Raw genomic sequence first — 14,348 nt, 5'->3', positions numbered from 1 at the left:
TAGCTGCATTTCATGACTTGCACACACACACACACACACACACACACACAAACACACACACATTATAGCCTTGAAAAATGTTGACTTCAAAGTCATGAATTTCAGGGATTTTGTAAAATGAAACAAATGAATAGGCTGTGTTGCAACTTTAAAATGACACTGTAAGCTTTCTGTTTTTATCTGAGTTGTGGAGAAGGAAATGGCTCTTGTCTGTGAATGGGTGTTGGCATTCTTAGATGCAAAGCAGGCTTTGTTCACTCTGAGGGGGAAGGGGGCGTCCCAATGGTGAACCAGATCATGAACCAGTAGGGTGCCAATAAAAGAGGAATAACAAGCTGGTTTCCATAGAAATGGCTCTGTTAACCTCAGGATGTCTACCACTCTGACAGCTGGCTCCAGAGATGTGACAGGCAGTGGCCTTCTGCTTCCTTCTGAGATTATCTATTGGTTAATCAATTTCTTTGTAAGAACCTGCTGCTTCAATCTGTATTAAACCAGGATTTACTTCTCAGATCTCCAACCTTCAGAGTCTCCTAGAGTTCAGGAGACTTTGCTGGCTGAACTTCCTTACTGTAGCTCCAACAAGCTTGTCGGATTACAGAATGACACAAACCCACTGGAGAACAGAAATGCTGAGCTCTCCAAATAGGAACTGGACATCTTCCATTCAGGTTTGGTTTCCATCACTGTATTATTATCTGGGTATTCCCACAGATACAATTGATACAAGAATGGAAAATGCAGTAAGAGACAGAGGAGTTGGATTCTAGTCTGCATGAAAACTCTCAGCTATGTTAGAGTGGAAAAATCACTTAGTCTTTCTAGGCCTCAGTTGTTTAGTCATAAAGTGAGGATTGCACCTGTGGGTGCTAATTGTTTGTGATATCTCATTGTAAATTATGGAGTGCTATCAGGGACAGGAAAAAAATGACCATCATTGTTACTGAACAATTAGTAAATACTGTGATCTACAAATATTACATGGATATTTATTCCTTACAACTAAAAACATAGAAAAGGAACCCTGGGAGTAAGAAGGGCAAGGGGAAAAGTCTATGAACACATTCAACTATGATTCTATTAAAAACTTAAACTAGACAGGGGCCAGTGGCTCATGTGTGTAATCTAAGCCACTCAGTAGGCTGAGATATGAGGATTGCAGTTCAAAGCCAGTCTGGGTAGGAAAGTTTGTGAGACTCTCTAAAACATTAATCACTACAACATTGGAAGTGGAGCTGTGACTCAAGTCATAGAGCATTAGTCTTGAGCAAAATAAAAGCTCAGGAGTCATTGCTCAGGCCCTAAGTTCATGCCCCAGAACTGATACAAAACAAACCCTTTAGGCAATAAACAACTTAAGCAATCCAAAGTGAGAAAGGAAACATTTTTTCAGGAGGGGATGTATAAAGTTTTACATCTACTTTTGAGATTTCTGGCTTTCATACCTATTAGAGAGTTGGTGATAGTTTGAAAATCAATTGTGATTCAAAATTAGCAAGGATTGATCCAGTTTAACGTGTGTGAGCCAGAAGCAACATGCACGTGTCCCGCTAAGTTGCTAAGGAAACCAGCTGCAGAGCTGAGCAGCTGTGAGAATACCCGTGAGCCTCCTCAATAATTCTAGGAAGGCGCTGTCTCTCATTGTTGTCTTCCGGAGGGAAAAACCCATGTCCACATATGGTGTTTAAAAAGGTTTCCTATAGTCATTGAATAAACTTGCAAGCCTAGCATCCGAGGCTTGCATAATTGGCTGCCTTGCTCTTTCTCCTCAGGCCTACATCCTGGATGCAAAAGCCCAGCATAGCACACACAGGAAGCAATCTGGCCTGGGCTGCATTGCTGGCTGCGGCTCCTATCGCTAGCCCTGACCTTAGCCAAATTGGCTTGTTCTCTTTTCCCCCAGTACAGCACATCCCCACAGAGGCCACGACTTTGTCCTGAGTCTTTCACTTCTTACACAAAAGGTGTTTTCCATCTGAGCTCTAGCCTCTTTTCCCAGGCCCATAGTAACCTCCACAAGCCTTGGGAGACTCCAACATCCCAGGAACTTGTATGGGACAATCCATGCTATTTCTCTGTTGGTTTTAGTCACCATTATTTGGTGTGGCCATTTATCCAACAGATATTCTCCAAGCCTACCACTCAGTTTCCCAAATAGTTGTAAATGTGTCTGTTATATTACCCAAGGGCCTTTACATATGCTGTCTTCCCTACTTGCAACACTGCCTGTCTCTGTGTGACACTGTGCATGCCTGGTTCTTTTCTCCCTCCAGCCTAGGTTCAAACGTCAAGTTTCCTATGGAGCAAATTATTTATAGGTCCTTGCTCCAACTCCTGTCATTCCCAGGCATATCACCCCGACTATTTCCTTCAATGTAATACAACAATCTTTAATGCATTACAGTATCAAATTAACGATCATCAGTCTCTCTTCACACAATGTAAACTTTGTAGTGTTCACAGTAGGTGCTCACTAAATACTTTAAAATAAATCAAAGTCTCCCACAGCCCCCTGACCCCCTATACATTAGAAGCTCAGGAAATGTACTCCACTTCTGAGGATCAGGTGGCCCATTCCACTCACCACACAGCACCTCCTGGATGCAGATTGCTTCTGATGGCTAATGTAGCATGACTCTCAAAAGGGTGCCTCCAAATTCTCATTCATCTTATCTAGTCTTTGAATACCCCTACATTCTTGGGGAGCCAAATATAAGAATGAGTAGAGTAGACTATCTTTAGCTTTCTTCTTACCATTTCTCCAGCAGTTGCTAGGATCTCTCAGCCTGAGATCTGAGGATTGTGGTTTGAAGCCAGCCCAGGCAGAATAATCTGTGAGGATCTTATCTCCCTAGCAAAAAGCTGGAAGTGGAGGTATGGCTCAATTGGTAGAGTACTAGCCTTGAGCAAAAAGGTCTAGTGAGAATGAGAGATATTGAGTGTAAGCCCCAGGATGGAAACCAAAAAAAAACAAAGCAAAGAAGGAAAGGAGAAAGGAAGGAAGGAAGAAAAGAAGGAAAAAAGAAAGAAGGAAGGGAGGAAAGAAGGGAGGAGGGAAAAGAGGAAGATGAAAACAGGACAAAATTTTTGTTGTTGGTCATGGGGCTTGAACTCAGGGCCTGGGCATTTTCCCTCAACTCCTTTGATCAAGGCTACCACTTTGAGTCACAGCTCTGCTTCCGGTTTTCTGGTGGCTAATTGCAGATACATGTCTCACAGACTTTCTGGCATGGACTGGCTCTGAACCATGACCCTTAGATCTCAGCCTCCTGAGTAGTTAGGATTACAGGTATGAGCCACCAGTACCCAGCTTCCTTTTTTTTTTCTTTATTTCTTTCCTCCTCTTCCTCCCCACAATGTCCATAAGTACAAGTATAGACAAGTCATACCCTTGCTGATTCAGGAATTTCCTCAGCTGGTATGACGGACCCTATGTCCTCCAGAGGATGAAGGAAATGTTTTGGCAATGTTGGCTTCAGGAACAGGAGTTCCTCTTACAGAAACAAGTTGAGCATTGCTAATCTGAAACCTGAAGTGTTCTAAAATCTACAGTTATTTTTAATGCCAAGATATCCTACAGATGGAAAATTCCACATCTCACCTCGTGTGACAGGTCAGTCAGAATACAGGTGCATCACAAATGGCATATACAATTACCTTCAGGCTATGTATGTAAGGTGCCATGAAACAGAAAGGAATTCTGTGCTCCCGACTGGGATTCCCTTCCCCATGGTATCTCATTAGATGTACGGAAAGATTCCCAAACTCCGAACACCACTGGTTCCAAGCATTCTGTGTAAGGGCTACTCACCCTGTTCTGTTTGTTATGTTAACACTCACCTACTGTTAGGAGATGATTAGACTGGGTTGACAATCATATCTATGTGGTGTTGATAGCACCAGGTATGCAACTACTAATATAAGGACCTAGTGAACCACCTTACCACTCACCTTTCTTCCCAGCCTGCTTGCATAGAAGGAGGTCTTTATTTATGAAGAGCAGTTAGCCAAGACTATGGCCTGCATGGAATTGATGGAGTTCCTCAAGTCACAAGGTTATGGGAGTCCAGATGTTGTCCTTCAACTGTCCCCAAGAGGGACTTTCTCTTACCAGCACTGATAAAAGAAATTGGAGCTGGGTGCCAGTGGCTCACGCCTGCAATCCTAGCTACTCAGGAGGCTGAGATCTGAGGATTGTGGTTCAAAGCCAGCCCAGGCAGGAAAGTCTGTGAGACTCTTATCTCCAATTAACCACCAGAAAACTGGATGTGGCACTGTGGCTCAAGTGGTAGAACACTAGCCTTGAGCTGAAGAGCTCAGGGGCAGTGCCCAGGCCTAGAGTTCAAGCCCCACAACCAACCAAGAAAAAAAGAAAGAAGGAAATTGTGAGGCAGGTCTAGAAGAGGCCTCCCAAAGCATGGAGGCCAATGTAGCAGGGGCTTTACTGAATGAGTTTGGCTCCAGTTTCTCATCCATCCCTAAGAGCTCATGAAGCAAGCAACACTCTCTCTAAAACTGGATAGAGGATTTTTCTAGCAACATCAAATTGCAAAAAGAGTCCTTTGTAAATAAATGTATGCCACTGACTTTTAACCAGGGCTAAATAGAAGGCATTTGAAACCCACTGAACATGACCCGATTTTCCCAAGCAAAGAAATTCCAAATGGCAGAATGATTATAGGAATTGCCTTAGAAAATGTAACTATAAATTGGTGCCAAAACTCAGGATTTAGACTCAGATTTCGGATACCTGGTTAGATGTACCTTTTTACTGTTTCTTGAATTTTACTGTTTTTTGAAAGGCTCTATCATGCATACATATCTCCATTAGACCCCTCAGCTCCCAGGGGTGCTTACTGAATAATGGTGATATGTTCTGACATGTGGAGGTGAAAAGAATTGGGCTTGATTTTTCCAGACTTCAGATTTTCTTCGGTACTCTTCTAAGAAAACCATAAAAAGACTACAAAGGCTTTCTGATTAGTGTGTGAATAGTATTTGTTAAGCAGGTCTCTGCTCTTTAATAAACTAGGTTTGATGTTGTGCAGAGGTTGAAACAGATAATTGTATGTGTCTCCAGAGAATTATTTTTTAGAGGACACTTCTCTTTTATAAGTGTGATGTCCTTCAATGGGAATTTGAAGGGAAAGACAGTGTGTCATAGTAGCAGAGCAAGGAGGAGGCTGCTTAGCAAGTAGTAGATAGTCCTGGTACCCCAAGGTACAGAATTTAAGACATTTAGGAGGATTGCTGTGGGGTGGGGTGGTATAGGGTATAGAGTTCTGAGGCTGGAGAACTGGATTTGAGTTTCCCCTTTGCTGAATGATCGTGAGAGTCATCTCACCCTCTGAGGCTCAGTTTTCTTCCTTGCCAATGAGAGTGCTAAGATCCTTTTCACCCCGATTCCTGATATGATCACTGATTCCTTTCCAGTTCTTTGTGTCAGTTGTTTCAAGGCTCTGATGTAGTTTTCTTCCCCATGGTATGTCAGTGAATTCTGCAGCTCTGGGACTTTCTCAACACAGTTAAGCTTCAGGCCATACTCCAAACTTAAACACACAAGGAGAGTGGATAAACATGCAGGAAAGCTCTCAGTCCATAAGGATCCCAACTTGCTAGTTCTTGAATGCCCTGTGCCAGGGCCTTTGGAATTCCTGATGTGCTTCTGTTTGGAATACTCATGTGATTTACTTTCTCACTTTAGTCAGGTGTCTAAACATCTCTAAACATCAATTTAGAGGCTTTGTTGGCCTTCACATTCTAAACAACACCCCTTCTGCCTGAAGCTCTCATCCCCTTATCCTGATCTATATTCTTTCTTATCATTCATCACCATCTGACATATAGTTTACCATTACTTGCAGTACCACTCACAAAATCATAGGCTCCATAAGAGCAGAAGATTAGGCTGTTTTCATTATTACTTAATCGCTGGTGGTTAGGATAGGGCCTGGCTCACAGTAAAATGAATGAATCAGTAGCTATCTGAATTTCAGTAACGAGTCACATCATGAATTAATGAATAACTGAGTGAATGAATGAAGCATACATGATGCCTCTGTCCAAGAGTCATTTGTAAGAAGAGGGCTTTGGTTCTGTCGATCACTTGTAGGTGGGCCTTAAGAAGAGATTTTGACTTTCTGGACCTTAATATAAAAAATGCTTATGGGGGTATGGGAGATTACTGAAAGTTGGCTATCAAATAGCTTCCTTGTGGTTTCCAAACATTGCTCTTGCCTATGGGTTAAGGGATTTGATGCTAACTTCATGTGATACTTCAGGGGCTCATTGGTTCCATTTAGTTGTTAGGTCATCAACATAGAAAGTTAAGGTGAGCTTCAAGGACTCATATTGTATTTTCTTCTGTTTGGGAGAGACACATTGGAGGCAAACCAGAAACAGATTTTGCAGCTGAAGAAACAAAAGACAGATCAGGCACCCTGAGCAAGGTCAAAAATGCTGATTCTCATGCTCTGAGAACTAGTACTTGCAGTAGGAATCTTCAGAACATAGAACAAGGCAAGAACATAGAACAGGCAAGGCGTAGACCATTCCCATGAAAATGTCTCATTTCCTCCATGAAGCAGAGCCAAGGATGGAGCTCACATCTGGAAGCATGTTGTTATAGTGGGGATGAACCAGCCAGGCTCACGGTTACCAAGCTGCCTTTCCCCAAGGCAGGCTGGGGCTGGACAAGCAGAGCTGCCTCTGCCTGGAGGAATGAGACCGTTTTAACCATATTTGTGCCATAGGTTAATAGAACAGACCACAGGAAGTTCTTACAAACGAATAATAATTTTTACAAAACCACCTCAATTGGTGCCTTGGTGGAGCAGCTGAGGTTATGCATTGAGGCGAAGACAAACGAGCGCTGCACAGGTGGGGACAGTGTGACTGCTGGTCTGTATAGAAAGAGATTCTGTTTAGAAAGCATCTCACAGATAGATGCTTTGTTTACTGGGGATCTTAAAATGAGGATTGTAATTTTTTTCTGGCTAATGAAAGGAGATAGTATAGTCTTAAATGTGTTCCAGAGGCACTGAGTCTCCCAAGACTTGCCTGTGAAATTGGCAGTGGGGCCATCATCGGTGACTATTGTCAGCCTCCAGCCCAACCAGTCTAAGACCTTTCCCACCCAGCCAGATGTAGCAACAGCAAGGAGGTTTGTGGGTAAATAATTTCAGTTTTATTTCATCCCAAAGAATAATTCCATGAAAACAGAACCAAAAGTGAGTAGAAAAGAGAAGTAAATCTTGCTTTCAGTTATGTTTGTGTCTCTGTGTGTGAGTCAAGTACTTAAAGCCGGAACGCAGGGCCTCATAGGCCCTGTTCCTTAGCTTTCTTTTTGCTGAAAGCTGCCACTTGTACTACACTTCCCCTCTGGCTATTTTTGGTGGTTAGTTGGAGATAGAGTCTCATGGAATTTTCTGCTCTTTGAAACTTGATCTTCAGATCTCAGCCTTCTAAATAGCTAGGATTACAAGTGCGAACCACCAGTGCCCAGCCACAGTTTTAACACTTATATATTTATTCATCAACTCCACCCACCCCATGCACTTCTGAGTTTTAGGCTTATGTGTATGACTACATTTGGTATTTTTTTTCTTTACCCTTTGCCTGGCTTAGAAGAGCAAATGCTTCCCAAGCTACTAGAGAACTCTGTGATTTATGAGTCGTCGTCATTTTCAGAAGCCCTTGGTGAAAGACCACATAGTGACTCAATTTTCAGCATCCTTGCATTCTCTTCGTGTTGTCAGTGAATGGTAGATGAGCTGTATCCATCAGGGGGAGATGGGACTGGCATGGTCAGAAACAGACAAGGGCCCCATAGCAACAGCTATTCACAATTCTATCACTGGTAGAGCAATAACAAATAGTCCTGTATCTCAGTCACATTACTACTTGACTTGGCACTCAGGTGACACCTGAGGGAACAAATGAGCCTGATACATTTTACTGAAGTCATACTAATACATTAATATTATAGAGTCATTTGCTAAGTTTGATTCTTAGGATTGGTCTTAGTAATATCACTTGCTTATAAAATACTGTGTATTTTTGAGCTGGGCGTATAACAACAGAAAAAAAATTTTAATAAGTATAAAAGCATAGACTTAGTGAGGCATGGTAGTGAACCCCTGTAATCCCAGCACTTGGGAGGCTGAGGCAGAATCATTGAAAGTTCAAGACTAGGATACTCAGAAAGACCCTGCTTTTTTTGGGGGGGGGGGCAGTGCTGGGGCTTGAACTCAGGGCCTGGGCACTGTCCCTGAACTTCTTTTGCTCAAGGCTAGTGTTCTATCACTTGAACCACCATGCCACTTGTGACTTTTTCTTTGTATGTGGTACCGAGGAATCAAACCCCGGGCTTCATGCATGCAAGGCAAGCACTCGACCACTAAGCCACATTCCCAGCTCAAGACCCTGTTTTTTTTTTTTTTTTGGCCAGTCCTGGGCCTTGGACTCAGGGCCTGAGCACTGTCCCTGGCTTCTTCCCGCTCAAGGCTAGCACTCTGCCACTTGAGCCACAGCGCCGCTTCTGGCCGTTTTCTGTATATGTGGTGCTGGGGAATCGAACCTAGGGCCTCGTGTATCCGAGGCAGGCACTCTTGCCACTAGGCTATATCCCCAGCCCGTTTGTTTTGTTTTTTAAAGGAAGGGTAAAAGAGAGAAGGATAGAAGGAGAAAGAAAAGAGAAGAGAAGGAAAAGAAAACAATGCATGAGCTTTTATACTCAGAACCTCTCTTCTATCTTGGACAGAAGGCAATTTCATGTCATCTTTTTCCCTTCACAGCAACTTAGGCTGGTAGGCTGTTTCTACCCCAGGTTCCTCTGCAGAAGCACTATTGGATATCCTTCTCAAATGCTCCTTAGTGAGGGTGGGCCCGTGGGCTGGATGGACAGTGGTCAGTGACAGCTGGAGAATTTCTATTGTGGGGAAGGAGCCTCATGCTGGCATTAGCTACACAGGGAAAAAGGCCTACATTCCTTCGAAGGCTGAGTAATGGAATGCCATTTCTTCTAGGGGAAAAGGATTTCCTGTTTGCCCGATTTGCAGTGTTGAGGTCTCCCTGCAAGACTTCCATGCCTCAGCACATGACTCACACAAACTCAGTGAAATGACTGAGGATTATTTTATCCCTTAAACCATTCCAGGATTGTAACCCAGATTTTGTATAAACTAGGTTAGTGGTTTTGGAAAATCATTTGCCTTGGATACCTCTTTAATTTCAGTTTATTTGCTTCACTGATATTGCACACATGTAGCCAGGTGCTGGTGGCTCATACCTGTAATCCTAGCTACTCAGGAGGCTGAGATCTGAGGATTGCAGTTCAAAGCCAGCCCAGGCAGAAAAGATTGTGAGACTTTTATCTCCAACTAACCACCAGCAAAAAATCCAGCAAGTGGTGCTGTGGCTCAAGTAGTAGAGTGCTAGCCTTGAACTGAATTGCTCAGGGACAGAGCTCAGACCTCATGTTCTAGTTGGTTATAATACTCTAGGAATTTTCCCTTAAAAGAGTGTCAAATTAATATAAGTACTGAGATCCACCTGACATATACATAGTGTTAATAAAAAAAACCACAAACAGAATCTGAAGCCTTGATAGGAATCTAAGGTAGAGGGGAAGTGTCCTTCCTTTTATTAGGTCTCTAACTACTTGGGAATATCATCTACCATTCATAAGCACCTGAAAGCCATGGTCACATTCTATTTGTTGATGTCCTGTATCACAGTAGATAGAGGCTTTTTGCCCTTTGTCCTTCCAAAGATGTCCCTGGCAGCAAGGGCTTCAAGGAAGAAGGAAAACCGGGCATTTGCTTCTTTCTTTTCCTCTTCCAAGCTGTGGTGTCATTGCATGCTGAAGTCTCCCACTGAGCTAACATATATAGCCCATGTATAACATCCCACACATCTTAGATTTCCAAGTCACCTTTCCTTACACCATGCGTTTACTACTGTTAATTGATCTCAAACAGAATGGCTTAAAGTATGATGGTATACCACTTACCACTGCTCAAATGTGTGTTAGTCAACTTTCCATCACTGTGACAAAATATTGGAAGAAATTAGCTTACAGGAGGAAGGCTTTATTTTCGACCATGGTTTCAGAGGTCTCAGTCCATGGTTGGCTGAACCCACTGTCCAGCCTGTGGAGAGGCAGAGGTAGAGGAACACAGCAGAAGGTTGTAGATAGCAAACCTCTTGGCCCATAGTGGCCAGCAAGCAAATGGACTGATGGTGTGTGTGTGTGTGTGTGTGTGTGTGTGTGTGTGTGTGTGTGTGTGTGAAGGCTATAGCCTCAAAGGGCATACCTCTAAGGACCATTCCTTTCAACTAGATCCTACCTCCTAAATCTATCACTTCCAATAGTCCATCAATTTCCCATCCCATCAATGGAAGAATCCATTGACAAAGTCACAGACTCCATGATTTAATTACTTCCTCCAAAGCCCCACCTCTATCACCAAAGCATGAGAACCAAGCTTTCATGGGGGGAATTTCAGGTCAAAAATGGTGATGACTTTTTATTAAATGATTTGTCATAATTTAATGTGCTTTTAATGTAATGCTTTCATGTGCATTATGACATTTTTGGTTTCTCAGCTATTCTGTGATGTGCACCCATCCTGATATGTTCAGATTAGTAAACTAGACCTAAAATGCATTAACTTTTATTTTGGTTCACAAAAATGTATGCTTATGCCAATATACCATGGTTTGGACTCAGAGCCTCAAACTTTTACTTGGCTTGTGCTTGAGCCACACCTTCAGCCTGGTTTTTTGCTGGTTACTTGGAAATGGTTAGAAGTCTCATATACTTTTCCACTGAGGCTGGTTTTAAACCTCAACCCTCCAGGCCTTATCCTCCTGAGTAATTAGGATTATAGGTATGAGTTACAAGTGGTGTCTGGCAGTACAAAATCTTTTAAGTAATACTAGGTTAGGAACACAAGCTTCTGATTGGTTCGTGGAAGCCCATTGAAAAAATCTCCTTGCTTAAAGTAATTCAAACTGAAATTAGAATTACTGACTTCTTTAAAACCCCTCAAGAATCATCTTCATGTAAAGACAGACCTAATGACAAAAAAAGTACTCATTAACCTGACTTACATAACTATAACCCCTCTGTATATCATGTTTAGAATAACAACAATAGCAAAAGACCTAAAATGGGTAATATGTCTACAGTTACAGAATGAAGGTACAGGTAGGGGTATAAATTTCAGCACTTTTGAGCTGAAATTTTTATTTTTTGTTGCCTATTCCTATTTGTCTGCACTAGAGGGCCTGAGCTAAAATGTTCTGAGAGAAAATTGTAGCCCTGACCACTAGGGAATCTGTGAGCCTGTCCCGTCACAGCTGGCTTGTCTTCCAACGGCACCTCAAAGTTGTATGCAATTTGCATTTTAGTCAAAATTTGACAAACAAATACCTTCTCATTTAAATTGAAATCAACTAGATAGAAAAGGGAACTATGGAAATGTGTATTTGGGTACATTTGGAGAAAGCAAAACAGGTTATTTTATCCCATGGCTTCAAAAAATGGTACGAATCTTATATTCTGTGTGTGTGTGTGTGTGTGTGTGTGTGTGTGTGTGTGTGTGTGTGTGTGTGTATGTACAAGAATGAGACTTGAACTCTGAGCCTTTGGCTCTGGCTTTGCTTTTCTCCTTTGCTCAAGGCTGGTGCTCTACCACTGGAGCCCTACCTCTACTGCCACTGTGTGAATCTCCCCTATGGTCTTCACTGCCCTTCAGCTTGGTTGAGCCTGGGTCACGGTGAGGGCAGAAGGAGCTCTGAGTGGCTCCACCGTGAAGGTTCCATTGGGAAGGAAGCCCACCAGCTGGACAAGGCCGCAGGCGCTAACCCACCACGGAAAGAAAGCTCAGACAGGTTCCCACCACTTCCTATTGAATCCCTATTGTTTTCTCTGCTCAGGGGTTATTTTGAAATAGGAGAATGTTATGGGGGAAAAAAAATCAAGCCACCTTGCCTACAGTGAACTATAAAATGATTTGCTAGAAACAACTGCTCTGCTAACAATGCACACACAGCCTGTTTAAGGACAGAGCACTGAAGCAACGGTACAAAAGTGTCCACAGGGCAGGCTTCCAGCCACCTCCCGCCTCTCCCCCTCCCTCCCCCGCAGCCTTGGAAATGACTAGTTGCCATCCTTGACTGGACTCTGTGGAGACTGCCACCCCCGCTGCTCAGGAAGCACAAACCCGCCACAGAATGAAAGGGGCCTTTCTTTATAAGCTAGAGTCCGTTATTTCTTAAACAGACTCCTACATAAAGGCTTTCTTGTTTTTTATTCTTTAGGAAAAACTGAGCTCTTTCTCAAGTCTGGGGGAAGGGAGGAGAAAGTAAAGGCAGTGGAGAGACTCAGAGGGTGAGTGGCTGGCAACAGAGGAAGGGTAGAGGGGACTGGCAGAGAGAGTGAACCCTAACATTGGAGCACAGGGTGAGCGCCCCAGGGTCCTGTGGCTGCCAGTGAGTGAGTGAGTGAGAGTGTGTGTGTGTGTGTGTGTGTGTGTGTGTGTGTCAGGGTGTGGCTATCGTGGAGAAGAGGTGGCTGGTGTCACCACTTGGGGTGTGTTTTCTGTTTGACAGGATTCACAAGTAATTCCTTCCTTATTAGGCTATTGTAATTTGTCATAGAAAAAGCAATTACTCTTGACTAGGTGCCAGTGGCTTATGCCTGTAATCCTAACTATTCAGGAGGCTAAGATCTGAGGATCGCAGTTCAAAGCCATCCCTGGTGAGAAAGTCAGTGAGACTCTTATCTCCAAATAACTACCGAAAAAGAAAAAGAAAAAGAAATGACAAAGCCAGAGAGGAGCTGTGGCTTAAGTGGTAGAATGCTAGTTTGCTAGCCTTCAGCACAAAAGCATAGGGATAGTGCCCAAATCCTGAGTTCAAGCTCCAGGATTGGCACACTCTCACACACAAATAAGTAGTCACTCTTTCTCTTCCTATAGAAATATAACCTTCTAAACTTTGTCAGGCATTCCAAAATCATTTGGATAGTGGGTGGGAAAGCAGAGTTTCATTAGGTTATTATTAATTTATTGTACAGATACTGTTGCTTGAACTCAGGGCTTGGGTGATATTCATTCGCTTTTTTACTCAAGGCTGGCTCTTTATCACTTGAGTCACAGCTCTCTACTTCCAGCTTTTTGCTGATTAATTGGAGATAATATAAGTCACTTTCTTGCCCAGGCTGATTTTGAACCTTGGTCCTCAGATCTTTGCTTTCTGAGTATCTAGGATTATAGGTGTGAGCCACCAGTGCCTGCTAAGGCTAGAATTCTAGAATTCAGTTTACTTGGCTGTCTGTCTGTCTCTTTGTTTCGCACATATATATAAGATAAATGGTATAGTCTTGTTAATTTTCTCTTCAATAATTAAACATTTAATAATAAGTTATCATAATGTAATGGAGTCTGGGGCCCTACTTAGAATGAGAATGCCAAAGATAGTACAAAGAAACTCTAAAAAAAATACAAAGAGAAACATGACAAGAATCTAGAAACTCAGGTGCATTAAGAAATGATAAGAAGCTTATGTTGGTTATTGGCAAACTACACCAGCTTTATAAAAACGGAAATACTCCAGAATACAGAAACTAGCTGAAGTTCATGCTTATTATCATCATTTTAGATGACATCTTTATGATTTGAAAACAAGTTCCCAAGTTTAATTTATGAAGTCTCATGACATTGTTTTAAAGAATGAAAACTCATTACTTTAAGAGAATCCACCTTCAGCATCTCAAGTAATGGCATTTATTTATTATTATTATTCTGCTGCTTTGTTTCCTGGCCTCAGGTATGAAAACAAGATGAAATGAACATTGGTTAATAACGAGTATGTACTGCATGCCCAGGGGCTGAATTACTTTCCTATATCCTAAGGAAAAAGAGAATTCTTGGGGGTATGAAACAGAGCCTTCTCTTCTAGCAATAAAAATTTGTATCTCTCTGGGCGCCAGTGGCTTATGCTTGTTATGCTAGCTACTTGGGAGGCTGGGATTGGGAGGATTGTATATGCCAAACCAGGCATACACTCAAGACTCCCACTCACAGAAGGTGGTTGTGGTGGTATGTGCTTCTCAGCCCAGCCACAGTAAGGAGGCAAAAATATGAGAATCCTGGTCTATACATATACCCAGAGAGGAATCAAATCCCTATCTCAAGAATAATTAATGCAGCCAGGTGCCCATGGCTCATGCTCATAAACCTAGCTTTTCAGAAGGCTGAGATCTGAGGATCATGATTTGAAGACAGACCAGGCAGGAAAGACCATGAGACTTTTATTTCCAATTAACCAGCAAAAAGATG

At 42.6% G+C, this 14,348-nt stretch overlaps 1 protein-coding gene across 2 annotated transcripts in view; it reads right to left on the bottom strand.

Moving 5' to 3' along the window:
• The window catches only part of Gng2 (G protein subunit gamma 2), a 107,862-nt gene that overhangs the window by 32,624 nt on the left and 60,890 nt on the right, over positions 1 to 14,348 (bottom strand). The gene's annotated exons all lie outside the window — the stretch shown is intronic.

Source organism: Perognathus longimembris, chromosome 14 (genome assembly GCF_023159225.1).
Source record: "Perognathus longimembris pacificus isolate PPM17 chromosome 14, ASM2315922v1, whole genome shotgun sequence".
Classification (NCBI taxonomy): domain Eukaryota; kingdom Metazoa; phylum Chordata; class Mammalia; order Rodentia; family Heteromyidae; genus Perognathus; species Perognathus longimembris.
The sequence above is the reverse complement of the archived record's forward strand: the minus strand, read 5'-3'. Positions and strand labels throughout refer to the sequence as shown.